General features: G+C 42.1%; 1 protein-coding gene and 1 long non-coding RNA gene across 2 annotated transcripts in view; both read left to right on the top strand.

Moving 5' to 3' along the window:
* Positions 1-24,852, top strand: part of PAPSS2 (3'-phosphoadenosine 5'-phosphosulfate synthase 2) — an 84,195-nt gene that overhangs the window by 11,284 nt on the left and 48,059 nt on the right. The window lies entirely within an intron of this gene.
* On the top strand, positions 36-1,102 carry LOC111827548. The gene is made up of 2 exons (XR_002831165.1): positions 36-81; positions 452-1,102. It is a non-coding gene; the product is annotated as an uncharacterized LOC111827548 (long non-coding RNA).

Genomic DNA, 24,852 nt, shown 5'->3' with positions numbered 1-24,852 from the left:
CAGGAACCGGGCTTCCGAAGTCCCAACGCCGCCGCGCGCCGCCGCAGCCAGCATGGTCGAGGGGTCAAGAAGCCGAGGACGGTAGGCTTCGAGTCGCCCGCCTCCCGCTCCCCTCCACCCGGGGGGCGCCGAACCCCCCGGGGCACTGGGATCCCACCCTCCCCGGGAGGAGGCAGCCGCGGCGCGGAGGCTGGGGCGCCAGGGGGAGGAGGAGGAGGAGGGCGGGGAGGAGGGAAGCTGGCGAGCGGGCTCGGCCGGGATTCCCGGGGCAGCCCTCGCCCGCCGGCGCCCCTCCGCCCCGCGCCTCTAGGAACCTCCGCGCTCCGGAGTGGTCACGCCCCGGCCAGACCCCCGGAGCCTGCAGAGTAGGTCCCCGTCAAGAGGAAGGACCACAGCTGGGACGCGTCCTTTCTTCCCAAGAGCTTCTCCAGACCCGCCTTTTCTTCTGTAGGATACCGAGCGGGTGGAGGGCCGAGCCGGCCCGGCTTCTGCCAGGTCTGGCCTCTGGGTGCACGCCAGCGACGGTCATTGGAACTTTGTCCATTGACCCTTCTTGGACTCCAATGACGGACTTTCATAGAGGAAGCGGCAATTATCTAGACTTGCTGGAGGAAATTGCTCCTCTACACTGGCAGGATTTAACCCTTAGCTTAAGTCAGCTCCCTGTTGGCTCTGGTGGCACCTCAAGTTCAGTCATGGGAGACTCCTCGCCTTGGAGTAAGATGAGGGGATTGTCTTGAGGAGGCTCCGTTTTATCCAGAATTAATCCAGGACATCGCTTTTATGGGAAACAGAGGGCTTGCCAAAGACAAAGGTTCCTTTTCCACTTAGCGATAGGGACTTCTGTAAATTTCACATCCTTAAATATGGAAGCAGTAATCATAGACTCAAGGAGCCCTGTAGACAGCGTTTGGACCACACCCGAGGTGGTCGGCAAGCCTTAAGATCCCAGCCAGCAGTCTGACTGCTGGGCACTCATCTTTAGCTACCACACTGCAAGCCTCAGGTGATGGTGGGGGTAGCTCAATGGACTGACTTCTCTTAAATAGTTAAACTTGTGCTTGGCACATAGTAGGTGCTCAATAAATATTCATTACTGTAAGTAGTAGTAATGTATCATTAATGTAATATATCAGTAATGTATAATCGTATCATTACTATCCTATACAACAAAAGCCTAATATGCTAAGTGTCCAGTCATCTGGTTGGCCGTTCAACCAAAGTGTAATATGCAAATGATATGCTAAGGCCGCTCAACCGCTTGCTATGACATGCACTGACCACCAGGGGGTAGACACTCCGACCAGTAGGTTAGCTTGCTGCTGAGATCCAGCCGATCAGGACTGAGTGAGATGGGCCGGATACACCCTGGAGCCCTCCCACAGTTCGTCCCGGCTGGCCAAGCTCCCATATCCCTCCCCAGCTGCGATCGTGCATTGGTGGGGTCTTTTGGCCTGGCCTGTGCCCTCTCACAATCCAGGACCCCTCGGGGGATGTCGGAGAGCCGGTTTTTGCCTGATGGCGGAACCACCGGTCACTATGATGTGCACTGACCACCAGGGGGCAGATGCTCAACACAGGAACTGCCCCCTGGTGGTCTGTATGCTCCCACAGGGGGAGTGTTGCTCACTGCTGGCGCAGTGGCGGTGGTGGGAGCCTCTTCCGCCTCTGTGGCAGTGCTAAGGATGTCCGACTCCTGTGGGGAGCCAGCCTAAGTCATCAGTTGGGCATTCCCCGAGGGCTCCCAGACTGTGAGAGGGCGCAGACCAGCCTGAGGGACCCCTTCCTCAGTGCACAAATTTCGTGCACCAGGCCTCTAGCTAGTATTATATAATGCTTATTACTGAAATATCTTTAAGGAGTATTTGTGATGGGTTGGAGGAGCAATGGAAAATCAAGAATTGGGGAAGGAGAGTGAAGGGGCCATGCAGGGGCTAGAAGTGTGGGCTTGAGCAGTAAGGTAAAGGGGGCCCTGTGGTTTCAAGGGACCACACTGGGCCAGCAAAGGAGGGGCCAGGAGGGAGGTGGCATCCATGTGAAAAGGGAGAATGGTCAGGATCTATCTGCCTTTATAGGAATGATTTTTATTTTAAAGTGGGGAGACTCTCAGTATTGTATATATTTTAAAATAGTGTCAAGTGAAAATCACTTGTGTTTTAGGCCTATTTAATTTGATTAATTTCTATAAAATTCTAAATGGTACCTTCTAAATGACAAGCTACTGTGGCATTTAGTAGCCTTTTTATGTCAGTGGAGTTTTAAAGCTTTCTCCCTGCTTGCATCAAGAATTCCTTCGCAGTTCTGCTGGGGGTGGGAGGGCTTTTTCAAGCATTAGGAGTGAAGGGGCCCTGGTCTTTCCTCTTCATGCCTCTGGTTAGCAAGAACCCGTGAAGTGGAGGGTTTGAGAACAGGGCTTTACAAGCTGATAGTGGGAACTGCAGAGTCAAATTTTCAGAGAGAATTTGAGGGCTGGAGGGTTTGGGTTGTGTATTTACACATTTTGAGCCTTCTAGCTTTTGTTTCGGTGGTGTGTGTTGGGGGAGGTCTTTCTATAATCAAATTAACACCTGATATAGCTAACAGGACTTGTGAACTTTGATTTCGAGAACACAGTTATAATCCAGGCACCAGCACAAGTTCCCAGAAGGACCAGGTAGATACTCTTGGGTAGAGCAAGCCAGCTATAAATGTCTATGAAATCTCTGAAGCTTTAAATGTTCATTCAAAATGTATTTTGAAACCTTGCAGGCCAAACACAAATCTGTCCACCTGTGTGATTTCTCAACTAATTAATTATTTGACAGGTGAATCTTGCTGATATAGGAGGCTATCTTAAAAGTGAGGAAGCTTTGCATTATTTTCTGCATTACCAGCAGAGGACACACTACAGTCACTGCAGTAACTTCAACTATTTGTTGAGTCCCTACTGTGTGCTAGGCAGTACACTGGGGTGAATACATCTTTCCCAGGATTTTCTGTCACGTTGATGAATATAGCCTTTCAATCCAGACCACTGTGAGAAGAGTAAGTACGTAGTTTTGGTTTAAATAAGAGAAAGTAGGATGATTTTCTCACAAGCTTGAGAAAAAGAAAAAGAGACATGATCTTTTATAAGGGAAGGTGGCACATTCCTTTTTTGGAAACCTAGGACACCTATATGTCACATCCCTTCCTACCCCCCTTGACTTACCTCCAACACTGGCTACCCCCACACCCCTTTCACACACACATAAATCTAGGAGAAGGAAGGAGGCAGACTACTTCCAGAAGACTGGAAAGAAAGGCAAAGTCCTGGTCCTTTCTTCTTGCATCATTTCCTGGATTAGCATTTTCCAAGGCTGACAGACAGTTACTCAAAAGGTCAATAAGGTATTAAAATATTTTCCAAAGGATCAAACAAGCCAGTGGTTGGGAAGGAAGTGAAGGGGTATTGACAGTGTAACAGTCTTCATAAATGCAACAGATTGTCTAGCTCAGTGGTCGGCAAACTCATTAGTCAACAGAGCCAAATATCAACAGTACAATGATTGAAATTTCTTTTGAGAGCCAAATTTTTAAAACTTAAACTGTATAGGTAGGTACATTGTTGTTAACTTAATTAGGGTACTCCTAAGGCTTAGGAAGAGCCACACTCAAGGGGCCAAAGAGCCGCATGTGGCTCGCGAGCTGCAGTTTGCCGACCACTGGTCTAGCTAGGTGAAGATGCTGCCTAAGGCAAGACATGAATTTCATGATGAGTAACCATTGCAGCTTCCTAGAGGCCAGGTACTCAGCCGCACTGTATTTCATTTCATCCCCAGAGCAGCCTTCACCCAGGAAACTGAGCCTTATCTTTTAGGGAGGAGAAATGACAAAAGCAGGACAGGATTTGAATTCAGATCTGTCCAAGTTGGAGCACAGAATGGGAGTAACAATGACTTACCCCTTACAATTGTTCTCAGGAGTAAATAACTCCTAAAAAGTGTCTTGTACAGTTCCAGGCCCAGAGTAAGTAGCTATTGTTATTATTATTATTATTACACTGCTGTGGTCTGGCAAACAAGGAGAAGAAAGCACAAGTCATACCATTCTGAAGGCTCAGTAAATGACAGCCACCAGAATATTTATATAATAAAAGCCTAATATGCAAATTGTCCCCTTGACCAGGAGTTTGACCAGAAGTTCGACCAAAGGGTGAGGCCACCAACTGCCCTCGGCCCCTCCTCCCAGCTGGCTCCACCCCCAATCAGCCCTTCCCCCAATCGGGGGCGGGGCCAGCCGGCCACCGCAGGAAGGGAGGCCCTGACCAGCAGCGGACAGCTGCTAGGGACCCTTACCCGTGCACGAATTTCATGCACTGGGACTCTAGTATATAATAAGAGTAAGGAAATGTTGAAGTGTAGAGGCTATTTAAATCCTTATTGTGAAAAGCTAGACAGGAGACAAAGGTTGATAATTAGTGTAAAAATGCACCAGAGTAACCCAAATATTAGCAAGACTTTGTCAACCACCTTGGCCAAGAAAGGCAATCTATGTATAAGTAAATTATGGACTAAATTCTTTCCACCCTTCTTATGCCTTCAGCTGTTTCCAGTTCTACCTTAAAATTAATGTCCAATTCATGGTTTTCTCTAAAGATCATCTGTTTGGACTTTTACAGGTAAAGATAGATGTACTTAACTCCGAGTTCAATGTCTCTGAGGTAATTTTCCTTGTCTTTCATCACTTTTTTGCTTCTGCACGTGGCTCTGTGGTTTGCTTAGGGGATAATTAGGCTTAACGCGAACATGGAACCTTTAGGGACTGAAAGTCTGGGAAAGGAATCAACAGTGTCAATCTCAGTCCTTGGAGATTACTGTGCGTTTCAAAATCTATCACTAAATAATGGACACTCACGGGTTCTTGTGTTTGGAAGTCTTAGGAAAACACAGAAAGGAACAGTAAATACATAAACATAATGGCAGTTCAACTAACCTTTCATCCCTGGGTGATTTGTTCATATGACAGCTGAAATGGCATATACGCCCAGCAGCCTGGCGTAGAGCCCGGCACAGAGTAGGTGCTCAATAAATATTAGTTGCATAAGTGGCTACAGAATTCATTAGAGAATGAATTTGCTTTGGGATCTAGATTTTTTTTTGATCCCCCTCCCCCAGACCACTCCCCCATCCCTGTTATCTGTCTGTTCTTGTGGGCTTGCTTATTATTGCCTGGGTATTTGTCATTACCACTGAAAAATTACTCAGGGATTTTTCCGAGGCTTAGGATGAATGGCCTCCCGCACCCCCCTCTCCCATTTGCTTTTGTTTCTGCCAGGTGCCTGGTGGCATTACTAGTCTGGGACCACTTTAGCCCACTACAAGTTTTTTAGACCACCCAGGGGACGTAAATTTGACTTGCAATGTTGCACACAAGGGACAGCCCTTGTATACAACATCTGGGGGACCCCACCTCCCCACGTGTACTTTCATTGCCAAGGCACCTGCCCTTGCAGCCTTTCAGAGTGGGCGGTGGGTTTATTCTGGTTCACTCTTATTTGTAGGGAGTGACTCTTAGGACCCTCCGTGTAAGGAAGGCCTTTTTATTCGCCCCACTTGGTGGGTTCTGGGCTCTGATTAGTTCCACCTCCCCGTGAGGCTGTCCATCAGCTCGGATCCGCCCCCTACCAGGATACAAGTGCCTCCCTGCTTGCTTACCTCTCAGGTTCCTGCTTTTCTGCAGCATTTGGCCTGGCAGTTTCTTGCTGTCTTGTCAGCTCTTAGAATTCGTTGTTTAAGACAGGAATACCGTATTCAGACCCATCAGAGAAGTGGACAGATTGGGTCTGTAACAAAGCATTGTGTTTTAAAGCCTAGGCCAGTAATTGTATGTGAAAGTGTACACTGCTGCATACAAATTAACTGATTAGACCACAACTTTTCAATGTTTAAAAAAAATAAGCTTCCCTGTAAAAGCAGCACCGTTGTGGCATTTTAACTTTAGGACTCCTCTCCTCCTCCCTCAGCTCTTTGATGTTTTTCATGAGATGATTTTATATTATAACCACACATTTTTTATTTGTTTTTATGGAAGGATCGGTGTGTATAAACTAGGCAGGAATCTCAGCCTCATCTCGATTCCTATGTACCATTCATGTTTCATATCATACCTACATCATTCTTATTAAGGGGACATTTTAAGAATAGTAAGCTTCAGCCAGATATATTTAATGTAATCCCTTCTCCTACAAAGTTGTAAAGGCCTGGGCTGGGGGATGCTCCCCGCGTCTCGGTGGCCTCTGCCTGTGCAGGGTCCTTGAGATGCTCATTGTCCTGCCTCCTCCTCAGTGCTGGTGCAGTACAAGCACATTCCTGTCTGAAAGGCCCTTCCGCTTTGGCACCTCTCCTTGCTTCTTCCATGCTCTCTTTGGGGATCCGGAGTCCCTGTGCTGCTCCTGCACAACTCGGGCGGGGGCGGGGGGGGGTCGGGGGGGGGGGCGACAGTGAGGCTTGATACTTCATTCTCCCAGCACACTGCTGGGACTGTGCTGGGACTTTAGGGGCTCTGTGGGCTGCGGAGCCTAATGCCTCCTCTCCCCTGGGGTCTATTTGAACTCAGAAGCATACCCAGTGCCCTTGGTTTTCAGAGCCCCTAATGCTATCTGGTCCCTCTCTACCCAAGCCCAGCACCAGGTATAGGGGCAATTCCTTTCTCAAACTCACACCAGTGTCTAAGCTCCCTTTGCTTCTCTTTGGATAAAAAGTAAATAAAGCTTTTCATGAAGGTTCATTGGTTGATCATAAATACGAGGTTTATTAAAAATTTGGGTTTTATTTTCTTCTGCCTTTTTGATGACCAAATATTTTTTTTAATTTAGAACAAATTGGTGCACAAGATGGAAATACTTTTTCTCTCTGCAAAAGAGCCACTGGGTTAAAACTTGAAATATAACTTGCCTTTGATAACACATTGTGTATAAAATGACTTCCATCAGTTGGCTGGTGTGACTTCCTTTAACATCTTATCAGCAACTCTTTCTGCATGTCAAACTTACTACTGAAGTTGGTTTTGCTCTAACTGGTACTGTGGAAACACAACTGTAACATAAACATGACAAGCTCTGTTGAGCACTAAATATTAAATTTTGGCAATAAAAGTAAGCTTCCATAAAACACTTACATAAATATATCAAAAGCTGCATCATTAAACTTGATCATTTCTAGGTTAGGTTTATATTTGCTTTAAATATCTAGTTAACATCTGCTTTATATGTTTTGTTATTTAAAACATTCTTTTTTATCCACTAAGTTTTTTTTAATTAAAGATCTAATTGGCTTTATTGAATGATTCATAAATCAGGCAGCATCCCATCTATTAAATAGAAAGGTATTCTCCCACCAAGCTTCTACATCCACTCTAATTTTACTACAATTACTTTTTCTTTTTAATTTATGCCCCATATGTGCTTTAAAAATCACTTGCAGACTTTACTTAGCAAGTCAAACTGCCTACAATAAAGTCTGAGGTTTCTCCCCATTACCTCATTCATCTCCACCTTTCCCCTAATCATTACTTATGGATAATTCATGCCTTCCCAACTTCTAGCAGAATCAGCAATTCAAAACATTGGTGATGATTTTTATTTGCTTTTTTTTTTTACTGCTAAAATCCTGAATTAACTTTTTGGTCCTTTGGTGGTGGTCCCATTGTGTATTTTGTTTTCCTAAAGTCTCTAAAATCCTTTCCCTTTTTAGTTTCTGTCAGGTCTCACTTATGTGTTTGTTCACTTCATCTACTCGACATATATTTATTGAATAGCCCAACCAGGAACTGTGCTTGCCATAATTAACTATAGCTACTAAAGCCTTATATTCTTTAATTATAGTTTTTTAGTTCTTTCAAACTCTGTCTTTAAATCTGTTCTAAACACAGCATTTACTTTTTCTAATGGCACCACCCTACCCAAAACCTTGATAGTCTTTCAACTTTCTGCCCAGTCAGTCTTACAGTGGCCTTGGGCCCAAAGCAATAAAATTCCCAACTGACTTTTTAAAGCTACTAAGTTAAAATGTTAAATTATTTACTTTTTAGTTAGGCTGCTCCCTCTTTCAAATGTATTTTATTGTTTAATTTCTGGAAGGAAAACTAAGAGCTCATCTTCAAGCTCTTTATATTACAGTTGATACACAGCATTTAAGAGCTTTGCTAAAACTTATGGCCGTCTTTCTGGCTAGCTAGTTGGTGATGCTGCCACTAAGCCAGAGGACCATCACCTAACTGCTCTCCCCGCGCTTTTCTCCTGACCACATGCCCATTTTCTGCTACAGCTTTGTTTCCTTTAAAAAAAAATATATATATATATATATATATATATATATATATATATATATATATATCTTTATTAATTTCAGAGAGAAGGGAGAAGGAAAGAGAGATAGAAACATCAATGATGAGAGAGAATCATTGATTGGCTGCCTCTTGCATGTCCCCTAATGGGGATCAAGCCCACAACCAGGCATGTGCCCTTGACCGGAATCGAACCTGGGACCCTTCAGTCCGCAGCTGACGCTCTATCCACTGAGCCAAACCGGCTAGGGCTGTTTCCTTTTTTTTTTTTAACTGGGAAATATTTCCCCTCTACTAAAAACAAAAACTAAAAGCTGAACAAGAAAAAAAACCAAAAACACTTCCAGGTTGGTTATCAGTGATTTAGCTTTAGCATTTTGTTTTGACATTCTGGAGACAGAAATACAGACCAAAGAACAGTGTTTGGAAAATGCAACTTTACTATTTTGAAATATTTTGTGACTGGCTAGCGGCTAGCCAGTGGTTGGCAAACTGTGGCTCTCGAGCCACATGCGGCTCTTTGGCCCCTTGAGTGTGGCTCTTCCTAAGCCTTAGGAGTACCCTAATTAAGTTAATAAAAATGTACCTGCCTATATAATTTAAGTTTAAAAAATTTGGCTCTCAAAAGAAATTTCAATCGTTGTACTGTTGATATTTGGCTCTGTTGACTAATGAGTTAGCCGCTAGCCTGTTTCTCTTTAGAAAATTCAAACCCCACCCCTAACCTTGCTTATTCTTCCTTAAGCCTTCTCAAACGGTTTAGTCATTTTATGAAATAAATAAATTTTTTTAGAAAGCCCTGCTGGTGTGGTTCAGTGGTTGAGCATCGACCTATGAACCAGGAGGTCATGGTTGGATTCCTGGTCAGGGCACATACCTGAGTTGCGGGCTCGATCCCCAGTAGAGGGTGTGCAGGAAGCAACTGACCAATGATCCTCTCTCATCATTGATGTTTCTACCTTTCTCTTCCTCTCCCCTCCTCTCTGAAATCAATAAAAATATATTTTAAAAAAAGATGCCAGTGATTGTGAAGTGTGCAATACAGATAAAACTATACAAGGCGAAAGTTAGACCAAGTTCAGTTACACACTAAAGCCTCTCAGTCCTGCTGTAGGTCTGAGAATTCCCAGCTTTACCCCTAAACCCACCCATTTCCATTGTTTCCAAATAACTACGTGGTCCTGCCAGGTGAGTCTACACTACACTGCTGAATCCCAATAGAGCAGTGGTTCTCAACCTTGGCTGCACATTAGAATCACCTGGGAATCTTTTTAAAATCCTGATCTGGGCCTCATCTTCCGGAAATTCTGTTTCTTTGTTATGGGGTGGGGCCACAACATTAGTAACAAAGAAACAGAATTTCCGGAGGATGAGGCCCAGAAATCAGGATTTTAAAAATATTCCCAGGTGATTCTACTGTGCAGCCAAGGTTGAGAACCACTGCAATAGAGTCTTTTCCTAAATTATATGAGTAATTACTATTCTTGGCCCATCGAGTCACTAATACAACGTTTTCAGTAGTTACTAAAAATTAAAAATTTGTATTCTTCCATCGTGTTTAAGTTAGCCATATGAATAAGAAGACATCTAATCAAACTTATGCATTAATATCCCACCTATGAAATTTGCGTATTTATCAGTTTTCCTTTTCAAGGTATGCTTTGTGAGAATGTTCCTACTCTGTTGTGACTTGCTCATGACCAGCCCTGAGCACTTCCTATGTGGCAGGCACTGTCCCGGGGTTTCCTGTGCAGTCACTCAGGCAGGCCTCCCCCATCTCATGAAGCAAATTTGTGAACTCAGAAGGGAACTCATGTAACTGAACTGTCTTTAGAGAGTTACCCACGGGAGAAGCTAAAACCTTATCAGCTCCTCTGTGGTTATAAGTTGTTGATTTCATAGAGGGAATGAGACTTAATGCCAAGTAGCAAACACAGCTGACTTAGGTAACTACTAAAGTATTACTGCTTCATTTGTAAAATATTTTGGCAGCTGCCTACTGCTAATATATCTCAAGATGATAATAATGAATCCTATTTAGAGACATTCCCCAGCGCTTTTTAAAAAAGAGTAAATGGTATATATACTAGCAGATGCATGTTACCCTCACCATCACACACATTTCATTCCTTGTGGTGACATAAAGTATGTAATTGGAAAATAAATTTTCTTTGTTCTCAGACGCAACAAGTATGGGTAATAGTTTTTATTGCTTAACCTTACAATCATGTCAGGATTCCGCAGCATAATTGGAATGATTTGTTTCCACTAAAGCTGCTAATACTTGAGCCAAGTTTTAACTGTGATTTGTAGATGATAAAAGGAAACCAGGCCACCAATGTAGTTTTCACACAATAAAAATTTGACCCAACTGGAGATCAAGGCTGAAGGATGTCGGCAACCAGATAATCCTCCCTTCCACTGGGGACCAGTGAGGAGTGCCTGCAAATTGTGAGGTTGTAAAAGGCACCTTCCATGGAGTTTGGAAGAAGCATCTTGGGGAGTTGTCTCATGCTACCGATGTAGGTCAGGAAGTCCACGTTTTCAGCGGTCCTGGGCCATAGCCTCAATGTTAGGCACCGCGAAGGCCTGGACTCCGATTCTGTGTAAGAGGCTGGAGCCCATGCTCACATGGAGGAGCCTAGTATTGGCTGGGTTTAATTGCAGGACATGAGGTTGAAGTCCTTTGCTGGGGAGGGGTTACATTATTTGAATGAAGAGAGGAGTGTGACAGTATATAAGTTAAATCACAGAACCTTGGCTAATGGTTGAGTGTTGATCTGTGAACCAGGAGGTCACGGTTCAGTTCCCGTTCAGGGCATATGCCGAGGTTGTGGGCTCCGTCCTCAGTAGGGGGCATGCAGGAGGCAGCCAATCAATGAATTTCTCTCGTCATTGATGTTTCTGTCTCTGTCTCCCTCTCCCTTCCTCTCTGAAATCAATTTAAAAAGAGATTAAATCACAGAATCCATGTCTTCACAGTGCAAGACACCTCGGAAACAAAATAATGCCAAAGTCTCAGCACAGACAGCAAGAACAGCAAGAATATGTTGTCTAGCCCCATTTATTGAATGGAAAAATCTGGGTCATCGTAAATACCTGGTTTCTTCCATTTTCTTCTCAGGGTTGAGGCTTTTATTTAATAAACCTTTTCTTAAAAAAGATTTTTTAAATCATTTTTGAGAGAGAGAGAGAGAGAGAGAGAGAGAGAGAGAGACATTGATGTGAAATCAAAACATCAATCAGCTGCCTCCTACCAGCCAGCAACCTTTAGGTGCATGGGACAACACCCAATCAACTCAGCCCCACCGGCCAGAGCTAATAAGCCTTTTAAACATCACACAATATTAGTTCTTGGTGACATTGTAAGTCTGCCGTGGCTTTCAGAAAGGTACCTTGTTGATCCAACTGGGTTCCCCAAGGGAAAGGAGCAAGTATGTATTCCAGGACTTTCCATACAGTGTCTAGTCCCATCCTATGAAGTAGTTGATGTTCTTATCCTCATGTTATGGTTGAGAACTGGAAGGCTTATTGAGGTTAAATAACACCTTAAGAAGCCACCCTTAGTGGCAGAGTTGGAAGTGACTGCCTCCTAAGTATGAATGCCAGGTTTTCAATGATTCTTCTTTTCCTTTCATGCATGTAACAGATATAATTGTTATGAAGACTGTCAGAGTAAAGAGTATTCTGATCACTTCAATATACATTTAAATTTAATTTTAGTGGTTGCAGATTAACACAGTGAAGAATCAAAAAAGATGATGTTGCTTTGAAAGGAATTTTCCTCACCAGCTTTTTGGAATGTCGCATAATCTTTAGAAGATGTGGATTTTAGCAAATGCCGTGAAAAGGCAATAAATGTTAGTTTGGATGAGGCTCTGTGGCCAGTTTTAGGAACAGTAGTGTTTAGAATCGAACCCAACATTTCACCTTAATAATACAAAGCTTCAGTGTTCTCGTGGGTGAATGCATACACTCAAGAATAAGTGTCCTTAGAAATAATTGCAGTGACTTACATGTAACTCTAGACCTTGCCTTGTTCATTATGCGAGCGCTGCACAGTCGGGCATTCATGAGTTACAAGTTCCCAAAGCCCCACAAGCTACAGGCCTGTTCTCTGGATGGACTAGAGGTTTCATTGGCATTTCCACGGGTCAGCATAGAATTTTAATCTTTCATGGTTCAAGAAGCCTGTGTCACATACAGCCTCGTTTGTAGAACGAGTTGCAAATGTGTAAGAAAATACACAGAGGTAACAAAATACAGCCTTCAGTGGGCCACATACAGGGCTACATTCAGAAGGGTGGCTGAGACCCATGTTGAACACTGTGGTTTAGAGCATCTTCTGGATGTAGTTAACACACTTCTAGGAGACTCGGCTTGATATGGGTGGTGTGTCCTTGAGGGTAATTGCCACCTCCCTGAATTATAGTGGGGTTCCTTTGACGTGCACATTCCCTTTATCTCATCATGCTCATCAAAGCTTATTGAGAAGTTCTTCTTAACTATCCTAGCAGCTCCCCAGGATGGGTAGTTATAAGTATTACAACTCATAGACAAGGACACTAACATAGAGAGATGAGGTAAAATTTCTAGGGCCTTCTTGTGAGCTAATATAATAGTAGAGGCAACCCAAGTTGGCCCGTTTCAGTGGCCTAGTACTTCGTGTTGTCTCAGGCAGAAACTCAAGGACACCTGAATGATGTTTGGAATGAAGGGTTTCTTTCTGGGCCTATACCAAGTTAACTGTGTGCTGCAAAACACACGTGGCTTCCTTTTCAGTGGGAGTTCTAGAACTATAAATGCTATAACCTATGAATTAAGTGATTCAGCTAATTATACATATTTTTTATGCTTCTAAAAATGAACACTTGAGCTTTGATATAGAAAAGGCTGTACTTTCAAATTTTTCTCTTGTGGGTGTACATTTATTTTACACCCACAAGAACTAAATTAATTCTTTGCTAATTCATCCTGATTACCTTATTTCCATGGAACAAACGATTCTGAAGCCATGTCAGTCTTCATGATCTCATCCTGATTGGCTTTGTGTATAGTTGCATAGAAAATGTAGAAGTAGGCCCTGGCTGGTGTGGCTCAGTTGTTTGAAGCCTGATCCCATACACTGAAAGGTTGTGGATTCTATCCCAGGTTGGGGAGAGTGTGGGAGGCAACCTATTGATGTTTCACTCTCACATCCATATTTCTCTCTCTCTCTTCTTTCCTCTCTCTAAATTCAATAAAAGCTGTCCTTGGGGATTTTATAAAAGTTTCTCTTTTTAAAAAATGTAGAAATAGTCATTACCTTAAAAAGTTGATATAGACAGAGCTTGATATCAACAATATCTATGTTCTTTATTACAACAAAATTAAGGTAGTTATTATAACTGTCTACCTAAGTAGCTAGATCTTGTTATTCAATATATTGATAAAGAAGCATATTTATTACTGTGCTATAATTTTTTAAATATTTTTTATTGATTTTAGAGAGGAAGGAAAAGGGAGAGAGAGATAGAAACATCAATGATGAGAGAGAGTCATTAATCGGCTGCCTCCTGCTCGCCCCACACTGGGGATCGAGTCTGAAACCCAGGCTTGTGCCCTGACCAGGTATGGAACCTCGACCTCCTGGTTCATAGGTTGATGCTCAACCACTGAGCAATGCCATCCAGGCTGTTGCTGTTTTTATTAATCAAGAGTATTTATTATTCATGTGTAGGGACTCATGGCTCATTTGAGAATATCATTCTCTGCTGATATCTCAGAGTTCCTACTTAGGATGCTCTTTACACCTGTGTGGGCATTATGCTTTCTTGTTTCCCATACATCACACGTGTCCTGAATGCTTCCCTTAATTACTGAGATCTCGGTGGGACCTTAGAGATTATTGAGCCTACTTTTTCTCTCTTGCTAAGTTTCACGCAATATTGATGCCTAGATCCCATTCCCTGAAAATGTGATTGAGTTGGTCTGTGTTGGGTTCTTTAAAAGCTGGCTAGGAGGTGCTTCACTTCCGTGTGGTTTAAGAACCATGGCCTACCCTGATTCCCTCACCGCACAAAATGGAGCACTGTGCCATGCCCCCGGGCTGCCAGGTAGCTAGTAACAGATGATTTTCTCTACTTCAGGATGCTGTTTGCCCTTTTCAGATTTTTTTTCTTCTCAAAAATGTTAGGCTGTTTACCACTTAATGCAGACTTCTGTGATAGTTGCATTCCTCATGGAATATTTAAAATGAAATATTCCAGCTGGAATATTTTAAAGCTTGCCATTCTTGTGCTGTTTTACCATTACCTAATGAGCAGACAGCTTTCTGGAAAAATCTGGAGATCATTCTTTCTTAGTCAGCTGTTCTTGGCTGTGGTGACTATTTATTCCTGGAAATTTGCCCCGCTTCCAATCACAATCAAGAGAGTAGCATGATTTTTTTAAAAAAGTAACTTGTGATTCTTGATAATGTAACTCTCCGGACCTCCCTACTGAACCTGGTATGTTCCAATGGGAATAAATCTAAAAGGATTCCTTTGTCACATTGACGGCCGTGGGTATGAAGAACCCACATTGGAAGAGCCCTCCAAAAATGGGCCTTTCTTTTCCTGGTACATGGTCGGTGTAATTCTAGCATTTCTGAGGAAAATATGTAAGTACCTCCTGGGCAAAATGCTGAACATTTATATATATTTCCTAACTATCATCTAAAATTACTAAGAATGAATCAAATTAAATAATCATGCCTCTTCTACCCAAGCTAATAGATTTCTTGCCATGGTTTATCTGATTATGAGTTCTGATTAACTTTGATCTCATTTGGATTTTTAAAATAATATGTTGTCTTATATTCACAGAGATTACTCATTATTAATGTAGTAAGTAAAAGAAAAGGCAGCCCTAACCGGTTTGGCTCAGTGGATAGAGCGTCGGCCTGTGGACCCAAGGGTCCCAGGTTTGATTCCTGTCAAGGGCATGTACCTTGGTTGCGGGCATATCCCCAGTAGGGGGCGTGCAGGAGGCAGCTGATGGATGTTTCTCTCTCATCGATGTTTCTAACTCTCTATCCCTCTCCCTTCCTCTCTGTAAAAAATCAATAAAATATATTTTTTTAAAAAAAGAAAAGGCAGACATGTAGTGCAGATATTTAAGCTTGAAAAGATTAGCTGACTCAAGCTAATGACAGTTCTTAAATTAGCAGCAGGTTTTCTGATTTAACATTGATTTCTTTTGGACAGCAGCTTTCTTTTACTTTCTTTTTCCTTCTGCCTTTTTTGAAGTGAATTTGGCTACAGCTATTTTGAAAACAATGTGACTGTATATATTCAATCTAAAATAAATTAAGTTTTTTTTCTTTCCTATAATGCTATCCGGCTGTTAGGGTGGAAAATAAATATCACCTACAGCAGGTCAGGATACCTTGGGGCCGAAAATGTCAGAGAGAAAACGGCTTGGTCTCTAGTAACCAGGTGGATAAGAAAAGGGAATTCTTGCCAAGCCCTCTCGCCAGCCCAGTGCAGAACCAGCACAGAGACCTGTCAAGTAAACTGCCTTCCCAAGGAAGCGCTGTGTGCCTCTTCTGGGCGGTCTTCATTTTCCTAGACAATATAATTGCAAACTTTTGTAGAGTAAAATTCCTTTACCAAGTTACTACTGAAGAACTCTATCCACTATCTCTTTATAGGATAACAGCATTAACTATATAAGATTCATTATTATGTATATTCAGTGGATTGTACTTTGAACCACTCTATATCTATATCTAGGTCCATACCTGTCACAGGATGGGGATTAAAAAAAAAGTGATTATGGAGTTCAGAAAACCATCCTTTAAAAAAAGCTATGCTTAGCCTTATCAATAATGATAAGCATTTTAATGTATATTTTAATAATTGATTTTGAAAAGAAGAGGTTTGATGGAGCAAAAAATTAAGCTGTAAAAAGTACACCATAAAACTACAAGAAGAAAACATGCATCTTTTATAATCTCAGAATCAATCAGGAAGACCACCTTTCTAAGTGTCACACAAACTCAGACACCACACACAAAGAAAATACAGTTGAGTACAAAATCACTTTTTAAATTGCATGCCAAATATCATATATATATATATATATATATATATATATAGAGAGAGAGAGAGAGAGAGAGAGAGAGAGAGAGAGAGAAAGGGAGAGAGGAAGGGAGAGGGAGAGGGAGAGAGAAAGGTCAATATGAGAGCGGAACATCAATTGGCTGCCTCCTGCACACCCCTACTGGGGATGTAGCCCACAATCCGGACATATGCCCTGACCAGGAATTGAACTGGCAACCTTTCCATGCCCAGGATGACACCCAGCCAACCTAGCCACAGCAGCCAGGGAAAAATCTCTCCTTTTAATTAAAACAGAAGACAAACAACAACCTAGGGGAAATTTTGTAACTTATAGAAGATATAGGGCTGCTTTCCAAAATATATAGAGCTTCTATACAAATCAGTATAAAAAATCAGCAATCTAATAGCAAAAACATGTGGGGAAGGAATATGTAGTTCACAGAAAAGAAAATACAAATGACTCTTAAACATACGAAAAATGCTCAGTCTAATGCATTGTAAGATATGCAAATTAAAAGTATAAGGTTCAATTTTTCACCTATCGATTGGCATAGGTAAAAACGTAAACCAACATGCTGTGCTCAACATGAGAGAACAAGCACTCACACATTGCTAGTGGAGATGTATATTGCTACCATCTCCATAGAGATGTTTGGAAATATCAAAATTAAAATGAGCATATTCTTTGAGCTAACAATTCAAATTCTAGAGCTTTTTTCTACGCAAATCTTGTAAATGGTAAGATGAATGTATGTGCAAAGTTATTCTTGGCAGCATTTTGAAACAAAGGCTTGGAGACAACCTAAATATCAATCAATAGGAGACTTGCTTAAGTACATACTCTGTACTATTTTGTTATTATAATATATCCATAGTAAGGACTAATTTGCAACTGTTAAAAAAGGATGAGGTATCTCCGAAATATACCAATATGGAAAGAACTTTAAGCATTTGTTAAGTAAAAAAAGACAAAGTCCAAAACAGTGTCTATAGCCTGGTAATATTTGGGAGAAAAGAAAAAAAAGATACATATATTTATTAATGCATAGACTATCTCTGGAAGTATACATGGTAAACTAAGAGAACTGTGTGGCTGGGTAGGAGATTTACTTCTCAAAAACAGAAAACTCATCAATCAATCAATTATATAGTCAAGAACTGTGAAGGGTCTTGATTTTATTCTACTTGCAATCTAATAAATTAGCTTGCCATAGTTTCATGGGTGCTGGCAGAAAACATGAGACTCCTGGGTCAGAGACAAAGGACTTTATTACTTATAGCACAGAAAGCAGTGAGAGCATTCGTATGTGTTTGTTCCTCTTGCCCACACCCCATCTCCCGTGACGATACCCACACAAGCAGTGAGTTACATTACAGGAGAGGAACTCTAAGCTTAGGGAACACAAATCTTTTAAAATGGGCAGTAGGAAGGCTGGCCCTTTACTCTGGAGGGAAACATTATCTCTTTTGTCCAGTGCTGTTCACTATACAAAAATCCTTGAAAGATAGTATGGAATAATAAATGGCAGTTAGTACCCGACGCAGAAAGGACTCATGGAAAATTGTTCTCTTATTTATTTATCTGCAAATACACACACACACACACACACACACACACACACACACACACAAGGTTTGAAGGTTAATAGTAACTCCTGATACTTTGAGCTTTCAGCTAAGTTGTTTGGAACATGAACTCATTGGTCATTAGATGATTAGGCCCAGGTTTGAAGTCGCCTAACTGCCTAGATCAGAGGTCATGATGGCCACAACCTCCCCTCTGGCACCCAGTCCACTATCTGCAAGGGCAAGTTATTAGGCGGGAGGGGCCCCAAGAGAGTGAGAACATGAATGAACCAGCACAATTCATTCTCCACTACCGTTACTAACACCAGTCGTTGCCACGTTGGGCACTTGTAGTGCTCTCAGATTAGGGAACTAGACCCATATTTTCTTTAGCCCTGGAATGAGCTTTACTTTTATTGGGCTTCATTTAGTTCAGTTTCACACTGAAATCAATTTTAGGCCTGTGCTTGGCAAGTGTGAATTGAAAATGGGCTGGGTGGGGGGTTTATTGGCTTTGGCACCTGGATAACAAAGTTCCTCAGGAACAAGCTGCCATTCATCATTGGAACACACTGGATTCTGTCTTGCAGTTCAGGGTGGGCCAGAGGGGCCCCGGTGGGTCTGTGGAGGAATGAATGAGCATCCTGTTAGAAAGGTGCTGAGCCGCTCCCGAATCACCTTGAATGCCCTCTTTCTGCAGCAGCAGCAGCGGAGCATGTTTATTAGAGTATAATATACACATATAAAAATATATAAATCTTCAGTGGGCGGCCCAATGAATTTTCATAAACTGAATACACTTATGTAACCAGCACCCTCATTAAGAAACAGAATCATACCTGAATCCTAGAAGCCCCTTCTAGTCACTGACACTCTCTCCCTAGGAAACTGTCTGATTAGTTTTGCCTGGTTTTGAATGTTACATGAATGCCATTGACTAGCATACACTCTTCTGTCTGGCTGCTTTTGCCACTTATATTTGTGAGGGTCATCAATGTTGTCCGTAGTGTTTGTGTTTGGCTAGAAGTTGTTCATTCTCATTGCTGCATAGCAGTGATTGCAAGCCAGGGGTCATTTTGCCCCTCAGGGGACATTTGGTAATGTCTAGAGCAGGGGTGGGCAAACTTTTTGACTCGAGGGCCACAATGGGTTCTTAAACTGGACCGGAGGGCCGGAACAAAAGCATGGATGGAGTGTTTGTGTGAACTAATATAAATTCAAAGTAAACATCATTACATAAAAGGGTACGGTCTTTTTTTTTTTTAGTTTTATTCATTTCAAACGGGCCGGATCCGGCCCACAGGCCGTAGTTTGCCCACGGCTGGTCTAGAGACTTCTGGTTGCCACAAGGAGGTGGGGGGAAAGTTGCTGCTAACCGTCCTACAATTCACAGGACCGCCCTCCCCACCCCCATGCAGAGGTTGAGAAACCCTGCTGTATAGTAGTATTCCACTGTGTGAATATTCCACAATTTATTTACTCACATTTTCCTTAGAGCCTCAACTTAACTTTGGCATTTGTTAGCGTTACACAGCTCAGCCATAGCTTTGAAATTCTTGAATCCGTGCTTACCACAGTCTCATGAAAATAAAGAAACTAGCAAACAAGGGATGTTTTTACATTTAAGATAAGTGTTAGAGGTAAAATGAATTATTGTGTATAGCTGTGGTCATAGACAAAAATTATATATTTTAGAACCACTACAAGAATTTGAAGAGATTCTGAATGAGAGAATGAAATGGGCTAACTCAAGGTTTTCATCAAAGAATAAATACGTGAAGGACTATTCTTAAAAATAGCTTCATTGAAGAATAATTTGCATATCATAAAATTTACCCAATTTAACTGTACAATTCAAAGATTCCTAGTAAATTTAGAGTTGTGCAACTATCACCAAACTCTAATTTTAGAACATTTCCATCACACCAAAAAGACTCCTTGTGCAATCACTCCTGTTCCTACCCCGAGTCCCAAGAAACGAGCAGCTTACTTTCTATCTCTAAATTTTTTTTCCCCTGGATGTTTCCTACAAATGGAATCACAAAATATGTGATCTTTTGTGACTGACTTCTTTCAGTAGCATAATGTTTTCAACATCCATGTTGTAGCAGGTGTCATTACTTCATTCTTTTTTATAGCTGAATACTATTCCATTGTATGGATAGCTCACATTTTATTTATCCATTCACAAACTGATGATATTTCCATTGTTTCCCGTTTGGGGCTGTTATGAAAAATGAACAGGGGGATTTGAAGCACAGCTAGGTAAATGGCAAACACAAGTAGGCTTTTGAAGAAGGGACGTGATTGTGGGTCAGATGATCTATCTCATTTTCAAGGGTAATTTGAGTCACTTAAAAAAAAAAGAATAGGAAAGGGAAAAGACTAGAGAGTGACATAAGGCATATTAGACTTATAGGGAAAGGAGACGTCTGATATTTACCCATCCGGATCCTCGCACCTCTGAAGGCATTTTATAACCAAGAAGGCTAAGCTCTAGGGTAGCAAAGCTCTGCCTTGAAGGGGAGGATAGTAGATTATTGTTTGGTTGCACTAAGAGAAGCCATTAAACGTGCCGCATGTTAGTAATCTTATGATAAAATAATTAGTAACTCAAAAAGGACAGACTGTGCAAGAACAGACACATATGGAACCAATACATCCATTTACTAAAGGAAGATGTAGATAAAGGAGCGCTCAGGTAGAAGTCAGGGCTCCTCATAGGATGAGGAAGATCGAATGCAGGCGTAGCAGGAAAGTACACACTCTTTAAAGCACAAGGCATTCTAGGCGGATGTAAGGGCTACTGTTACTAAACAAAGAAGGTCCTGAGGCCTCTCCTATGGAAACTGGACACTGAGAGCCGAAGGAGTTACCCAGAGGCAAAATTGCCTCCCCAGGAAGTGAACTTGTGCCAAATTCTGGTGGAAGGGGATGCCCCAAAAGCATTGAACCCCAGACCCAGCCTTTTTCACCTTTTAGCGAGGATGTTCAAAGAGTGGGAACCTATTCTCTAGCAACGTGGGACCATGGGGCTTCATGGAATGAAAGTTTTCCATTTCATTAGGTCAGAATAATTATGTTGTAGGTGTGGGTATGGGGAGCTGGGGGAGAATGGAGAGGGTCAAAACATTTTATACTGACTGTCCTTTCTTCCCCTTCTTCTCACTTCTTTATTCTAAAGGATAACCTTTTTATATAATTAAAAAACAAACAAACCTAAATCTCTTTTTTTGCAATAGAATCAGCAAGAAAAAGGAATTTTCACATTACAAAAAGATACCCTTTTCAAGGATTTCTTTGTATAGTATTACATGTATAACATATTCTCAGTAGGCAAAATGAAGCTGAACTGTTTTAAAAGCTAACATAAACAATTCTTCTATTATGATGTTTTTGTGGAGTTTTTTTTTTCATTCTACTGGAAAGGAAACTAAACTATACCAGAAGGTCAAGTCCACATTGTTGGCAACCCTTTTAGTGCTTTCCAAGCTTATCTAGCTGATGCTCCCCCCACCTTTTTCCCCCCACAGAAAACCATATTATATCAAGGGACAGTCTGAAGAACACAATCTATGAAATGTTGATACAAATTTCTTCATTTATGGTTACCTCCTTATTCCCATTATAGACTGACCTCCATATGAGTCAAATTGGTTATTCTACATGAGAAACTGAGTGGCACTTTATTCCTGTTCAACAAACCATCAGATTTGTATAGTGCCTCAGTGAGGCGGGTTGGCTCTATCTCTGATCATAACTAACATGGCATCTGGCACAACTCACCAGCCCACATTGCTGCACCCGAATGAATTATTCGTCATGAAGTCTTATCTTCAACATTTGAATTGCCTAACCAAATAGTTGAAGAAATAGTTTTTGATGTTAGTGTGTCTTCAGACTTTATCTGGCACTCTGGTTGCCAAAAAACATGAAATTATGTAAATAACAACAAATATTAAAGTGTAATATTGGAAAATGTAAATGACATCCATGTTTTTAAAACCATATTTTTGTCATGTCAATTCAAAGAAATTCAAGTTTACATTTCTATCCAAGTTCAACAAATGTCCTATCCAGAAAAGGAAGGGAGGGAGGAAGGGAGGGAGGGAGAGAGCGAGAGCGAGAGCGAGAGAGAGAGAGAGAGAGAGAGAGAGGAGAGGAGAAAGGAGAGAGTTGGGTGAGAGGGGAAGGGAGGGGAAACCGGATCCAGGCTTCCATTTTGATAGTCATGTCCATAAATGATCTGTTTGCTTGCGGTTTACTAGGTTAGCTCTTCCTGCAGGTCTATAGAAGAGCAAAGCATGACCCTCCACCTCCCTCCCCTAGTCTTGCTGGCACAAGTCAACAAAGCGACAGCTTGTTAGGTGGCTACACAGGATCCAGTTGGCATGCCTTGAGGCTTTTTTATCCAGTTGAGCCAAGAAGACTTTTTTTGGGGCAGATTTAATTACTAACATTCAAACAATACATTTTTATAATGTACACTCTGAGAGGGCTTCCTAGGCCATAAAACCACCTTCAGTCAATGGGAGTTGTTCTCCATTCTTGAGTTAGAGTTTTAAGATTAAGTCCTTAAGATGGAAAGCACATGTATAATAGTCTCACACAGAGTCTTTGTGGTTGAGAAAAGTTATGAAGCACAGCATTTAAAAGATGTTTGAAAAAGAAAGGAAATACTCACAAAAAAACAGGCATGAAATGATAAAGAATAGTCCCACCATCAATGTCAAGCCATCTGCGTCAAGTGAAGCTATTTCCGACAGTCTAGATATCAGAAGACATGCAGAACACTAAAGTGGGGAGGCTGCGATGCTCCCCCTTTAGCCTCCTCTACAGAGGTGAATTAGGGGAACTAGGTACCATCAAAAAGAGGAGCACAGAGGGAATCGTCATCAGATCAAGGGGTTTGGAGGTAGAGCTGAGCCCGTTGGCAGTGCCGAGAGTCAAGGTGAGGCTTGTGGCTTTGAGCCCTGAGGTGCAGTTTGTACTTTCCCCATAGATCTTGGGCCCAGAACCAAGTGACTTCCACAATGTGAGCCTTGTGAGTGGCTGAGGGTATGTGCCTATGTTCACCCTGTTCCCGTCACCTGACAAGAACCAAACAGAGCTCGGTGGTGTGCCAGGTTGCATTAGTGTGCCAGGTTGCTCCAGGACCGTCCTGCATACGGTGGTCGGAAATAGTTTGTCTTTATGTAGATTCATGAAGGTTTAAACTCATGGTTCAAGTATCAGGCTCACTAGTAGCTGTTTTGAGCTTCTTCCACTTAAATCAGAGGAAACGTCTTGCAAATACTACATAGTATACGAAAAGGTAGAGAATTGATATGCCACCTGCCCAGCCATTTTTAAATCTATTTATAGTCGCTTTGTGTCAATACATGTTGACTACAAAATGCAGCAAGATAACGTTGCACGGTGATTGCAGTGCATGATCAATGAAGATAAGACCAGACTGTTTAAAAAAAAACAAAAGAACATCCTAGTCTTGCCCAGCAGAACCTAGAGGTTTTACTTGACTAGGTGGATAATTGCGTGAAAGCAGCCGAGGGGTATGTGACTAAATGTAGACCCTGTTGTCATTCCAGCTGTAGTTCAAAGGTAAGCCACGTGCCCCAGGCGCTCCTCCCAGCCTTCTGATGCCTCGTGAAGTCCTCAGGAAAAAGGTCCCGTTCATGGTGACACGTCAAACACACAGTCAGCTAACTCAGGATGTTCGCCCTGTCTTTGAACACTATAGATTATTTGCTTGCCTGTTTTTGAGTTTTAGATTAATAGAATCATACAGTATGTATGCCTTTCATGTCTGGCCTCTTTCTACATTGTGTGTGTAAGACCTATTCTAGTTGTGTGTTGTGTTAATTTGTTTATTCTCATTGCTGAGTCATATTCCTTTGTGTAGAGACACCATGATTACCAGACTACTGTTGAATGGCAGTTGGGTGTCTTTCAATAATTATAACAATCCCATGAGGTAGATGGCATTATTTTGTCCATTTTGTGGGTGAGCAGACTGAGGCTTTGTGCAGCTTTAGAATTCATTTACCTCAAGTCACACAGGTCATTGTGGTCTAGCCAGGCTTTGAGCCCAAGTAGCCTGACTCGAGAGCTCCTGCTTTCCACCCTCACTCTATTATGATCCAGTGCCTGACTGAGCTCTTTGATCTGTTTCTGCCTTTCTTCTATCCCTTTAAAGGATTCCATAGTGAGGCTGTGGGAGCTGGACCATGAGACAAGCATCTCTGTCACCAGGCTGTATATGGACTCGTCCCTCCCCCTAGCTTTGTTCCTAGGTCAGGTTTACTGTGCTTGGAGTAAGGGCTCTGCCAGGTGGTCCCCTTAGTTCACCTGACATGTCTGAATCCCTGGTAAATCCTGCATAGGCTTAAGTGGGGGGGGGGGCATTTCAAAAGCATGCTTAAAAGCTAAATTGACTCTTGAGAGGAGAGTGATTTTGTTAGTACAGCTTTGGCTTTAACTGGGTAGCTGCTACTTTTGTCACATGGAACATGAAGACACCTGAGGACTATTTGGAGTTTTTTGCTTTTTTATTTTTCCTATACTGAGGAATTCTTTTCCCTATATTGGAGCCTTTCCGGACTGTCTGTAAGAAAAGAAATACTCACATGCTGTTTTTTAGAAAATGTTCATGAATGCAGTTTTCTGCCTATTGCTTCCTGAAAGCTATACAAGTAGAGAAAAAGAAATCAGCCCTAACCGGTTTGGCTCAGTAGATAGAGCGTCAGCCTGTAGACTGAAAGGTCCCAGGTTCGATTCGGGTCAAGGGCATGTACCTTGGTTGCGGGCACATGCCCAGTAGGGGGTGTGCAAGAAGCAGCTGATTGATGTTTCTCTCTCATCGATGTTTCTAACTCTCTATCCCTCTCTCTTCCTCTCT

Source organism: Myotis lucifugus, unplaced genomic scaffold, assembly GCF_000147115.1.
Source record: "Myotis lucifugus unplaced genomic scaffold, Myoluc2.0 scaffold_184, whole genome shotgun sequence".
Lineage (NCBI taxonomy): Eukaryota > Metazoa > Chordata > Mammalia > Chiroptera > Vespertilionidae > Myotis > Myotis lucifugus.
This window is presented reverse-complemented; position numbering and strand designations above follow the sequence as displayed.